We start from the raw sequence: 4980 nt of genomic DNA, 5'->3' as shown, positions 1-4980 counted from the left end.
GTACTGCCGTGGAGTGAAATATTCGTCCTATTGGAGTGAATATTTACTCGAACAGAGTGGATATTTCATGGCAGTATTTTTATTCTAAAAATTTTGAGAGAAAGCGATAGATTCCCCCGGTGCAGTCCTCGGCTCCGACAACAAGAGACTATGGCTAGAGCTGAGGGAATTAAAAATCGACGTTTCTTACTGCGCGATGCCTGAGATTGCATCAGCGACCGTGGCGGCTGCCAGAACGCGCAGTCCGCGTCTGATTGACGGAGCGCACAAAGATACGTGACTTATATGCTACCGCTAATGATACCAGAGCGATTACCGGCGCACACGCGAAATCCTCGTAAGCTCGTAAACGCCGTACGTGCCTCGTCCGCGCGACAGACCCCGGTGATAAGACTTGAGCGCGCAATTCGAATGCGCTCCTGAAAATTATACTTTAACGAGGGAATCGTTGCGCGCGATTACGCGCGCGTACGAGCGTGCGTCGATTTTTGCGCTCGAATCGAATTAATCGAGCGAGCGTCTCGCCCTTCCGAGAAGCCGTTCGAGTCCACTTGGGGGCAATTTGCGATTCACAAAAGTGTTTCAGAAGAAATTCAATTTCAGGGAACACACGTACGTCGCGGGCGAACCCGGGGAATAAAGGATTCGTGGAGGATGGAGTCGCGCGAGCGACCATACCGGTCCCCCTCGTTGTCCACCCCACGTCGCGGACGTACGACGTGATGACAATGAAAACCGTCTGAGAGAAACACAAACGTGACATTTCTGAAAACGACTTTACAAGTAATTCACCCGAACGAATATGGATACGAGGGACTCCTCGCGATCGCGGAAAACCGGTGTTTGTGCACTCGGAGGTGCCGACCGAAGGATAAACCGCTGAGGATACATCGTAGCGTACAGATTTGCCGCATTTTTTGGGCATTAGTGGGTGTTGGTTGGCCTTGCTGAGGCATTATAAAGAATCTAAAAAGATCTAAAAAGATCAAATAAGATAAAACAAGATAAAATAAAATAAATGCCCCACTGGGCATTACTGTCGAATTTTAGTGCATTAGTTGTCATCGGTGTACATGATTTTGGTCAGCGGTTTACCCCTCGGTGCCGACGTAACGCCTCTTTTCTGCGATAGCGGACTCGGAGTGGTTTTCTCCCAGTCTACCCAGCGGAGCGTCGATTCCCGAGGGGAGGGTGAAGAAAATACGAGGAGAGCGGCCGGCATCTGACGGCACGGCGCGACGCCGCGGTGCAATTTGTTACGAAACCGGAAATTAAGCAGCATCGAGAATAATAACACCGCGTAGCTGTCGGCTGGAACACAACGGGGTTGGGATGCGGCGGCGCGGGGGTGCGACGTGGCGCGATCCGCCGCGCAGATGCGGACTGCTAATGCAGTCCTATCATTTCTCGTAATTCGTTTCCGGCTACGCGGCACGCGGTCTCTCCTCGCCTCGGCATCGCCTCGCCGTGGATGCCACCATGCCGGACGTTGGCGTCGACGGTTGGCCCCACGCGCTCTTCGCGCCGGCGACGAAAGATCGACACCTTTTTCCACCCGGGTGTCGCGTGTGATGAACAATTCCGCCGAGGGGCATAATTTTGTAAACTAGCGCGCGGCGCCACCTCCTTGGACGACAGGGAGGGATATCCGCTCGCCGTGAATGTAGCGTAAGCTTCTCCAGGCGTGAAGTTACATAATCGTTCGATTGTACAGTGTTGGAAACGGAGTTTTCCATTGAACACCCTCGGTTAATTGTAAAACGGCATATGGATTCTCCCTGCGGCTTTCCCATGGAATTATTCATCGCAAACGAGAACAATGTATACGACGTTGCACCGACGATGATACAAATGTTAATGTTCGTTTAAATTGCAAACTGAAACCCGGAAAGCTTTCAAGTCGCGTAAAATAATACATTGCGAAATGTATTCTGTTTTTCTCCGCGACTTGAACAGCTTCCGAATTCGATTGTCTCAATCGCAGAAAACAATATATTCTAAAACAACATATTGTTCTACGATTCAAAGCGTTTCCGGAATTCAACCCTTTAAGTCGCGAAGAATAATACTTTCTTAAAATATATTATCTTTCTTTACGACTCAAAGCGTTTTCAAAGAAAACTTTCTTGGTACCTGTTTGTACCATTACCCACTGGATATCTCATAACTTGCGAAGCAGTAAAACGCATATGAAAGAGGCTAAACATTACAGAGATGTTATGGCGGGCGCACGTAGGACGCGGCGAGAAAAGGGGACGCGAGACGACGTTAAAGTGGCATAGAAGTGACGCTGGTCACTTTTTTATTAAAATTGTGGGAAGAGTAGCTGGAAACTGACAGCTTAGCCATATCAACGCTCGTCATGGGATTACATAATGAGCTTCGATTTCTTGAATATTTGATACATTTACGGCGACGGCCATCTTGCCCGCTGCGCCGTGGAGCGTTAAACAACAAGAGTTGTTAGCCTGCTTATTCTATAGCCTCGGCCGATAGTCCTTTGTCCGAGGGCGTGCGTCTTCTAAGAACGACGACGACGGTACGTTACTTGAACTTTCCATGCGGCGTACAATGTTGTTGCTAAACGACGCGATGGTAAAAAGAAATAAAACTTTATTCCGTTCTATTTATAGAGAACAGACGGCTACTCCGTGACTATTCGAGTGGCCTGCGGCGTATCAAAAATCGAATGTTCTTTCAGTCGCGTATTTTGAAAAGTAAATTAAAATTATCTATGCGATAAGAACATGAACGCCGCGGTGATTCGACGTGTGATTTAAATTTACTTTAACGAAGAGATTGGGTCCTCTCTCTCTATCTTTCTCTCTCCCCCCCCCCCTCTTTGTCTGTCTTTCTGACGAACTGTTAAAATCGATCTGAAAAATTTGCCATCGAGCGTTGCCACTCGTTCCAAGAATATTTTACGATTCAAACTGAAAGAAACAATGTACCGCAACTCTTATGATTATACCCTTTAGCCCCACGTTCGGTAGTAGATAATACGGGGGGAAGGCAAGAAATTGCCTCGTTGAAACTAAACTTCGCCATTTGCTTCCAAAGGCTCGGCGATGTATGGCGGCAGGAGAGTACACTTTTCGAACAAGATGCACATGTTGCGAGGACAAAATCAATACGCCGTTCATGCTACCGCGGGTTAAACGTGTCGCGAGCGGACAATAAAACTCTAAATCAACATATGCGAGTAAGAATCTAATCGAAAGATACAGAGGTGCCTCGCGCGTACGCAATGTCGCGGGCTCCTCGATAGAATTGGAAGAAAATTAAACACCGTAGGACTGAGTCGGCCGACGTGGCTTTTAATTAAAAGTCCGAACACGCCGCAAGGGCGACGACCAAAGTGCAGGCGTCGCGATGAATGAAACCAGAACGCACTCCGCACGGCTAACGCGTCCTCAGTGCGTTACTCTTACGCCACGACGACTTTCTCCCTCGATATCTCAATTGCAGCGCGACGTAATTGCGCGTGTCGTTATCGCCGCCTGCATTAGAATTCGTATTTATGGGCCGTTCGAGGCCGCCCTGGCCTCTGGTAAGATTAAGACCGCCGCCTCCGCGAAACGTTGACGTTTCGCGTAAATCATTGGGAGCTCTCTTTCACCGAAACGAGCAACCGCCAGAGCGCGATCGCGCGAGATTTATGCCCGCGCCTCATTTTTCTTACCCCGTTCTATAAATAATCAGAAAGCTCGTCCCGATAGCGCGATAATTCAACTTTACGCGCCCGGTTCGCCACTTCGGCGTATCCAGCATGATATACCTTCTGGCTTTACACCCTTTTTCTTCATGTCACGAGCGGGCAATTAAATATGTTATAAATTTTTCTTGAGATGTGAGCACCGCTAGCTGATCCTAGACTTTTCCATCTTTTCAGAATCGCCATCTGCGCACGCTTCGTAAATTCGTAAAAAAAAACTCGCGTTTTGCGCACAATTCATCTCCCTCGCGGAAAGACCGGCTAAGGCAACAATAACTAAAATTAAAATGTTGCCGTATAAATAGTAGGGGCATCTACATTGTTTTGTGTTGCAACATTCACTAAGTTTGCTGCACAACACGCATATAGTTGTCTCCGCTGCTTATCATACCAATGTGGACAACCACAGATAGCTGTCCCACATATTACTATTTATTGGAGTTGTGCCAAACCTAATTAGACCTGTGGTAACCATATCGGTCTCTCCGTGCTTCCTTCACATCATCTCTCTAAAAATCAATCAGTGGATTATCCCTAAAAACAGTGAATATTCACTGATTCACTTATCATTTTCAGTATAATACACTGAAAAAAAATCTGATAGATTCAACCAGTCGTCTGCTAGAAAATGGACGAATCAGAATTCCCTTTAGCATTTACCAGATTTGTAGTAAAGTCTACCAAACTTCTGGTTATGAAATATCTTTCATGGTAAATCCTAAAGGAATTCTGATTCGTCCATTTTCTAACAGACGACTGGTTGAATCTATCAGACTTTTTTCAGTGTGCGTTTCGGTTACATTTTTTATGTTTATAAATGTTACAAACATTTGAAAATTATTCAATAGAAAAATTTCTATGTAGGAAACCATCTACTTCTCCAAGCTATGCAATTGTTAAAGTATCGTACGTATAACTGCTTTCAGTGATAATGCACTGATTAACTTTTAGAGAGTATGTTTTTCTTACATTTCGGTTAGTTTTCATGTTCATAAATGTTATAAACGTTTGAGGATTATTCAATAGAAAAAATTCCATGTAGGAAACAATCTACTTTGCCGAGCTATGCAACTGTTAAAGCACCGAAAGGCCTTTTCAACCTAGACATTCCCGGTATCTCGATGAGTAAAAACTTCGTCGAAGGATGTAACGTGATCAAAGCTACTTTATCATAAACATGGGATTCCCACGAAATTGGACAGTTACAGACAGGATTGACCCGCTCTCGTGACAGTATCCAGTAAAATTCGAAGTGCAAATAGAAT

This window comes from Vollenhovia emeryi, unplaced genomic scaffold (assembly GCF_000949405.1).
Source record: "Vollenhovia emeryi isolate VEMERY1.0 unplaced genomic scaffold, V.emery_V1.0 DF939136.1, whole genome shotgun sequence".
Lineage (NCBI taxonomy): Eukaryota > Metazoa > Arthropoda > Insecta > Hymenoptera > Formicidae > Vollenhovia > Vollenhovia emeryi.
This window is presented reverse-complemented; position numbering follows the sequence as displayed.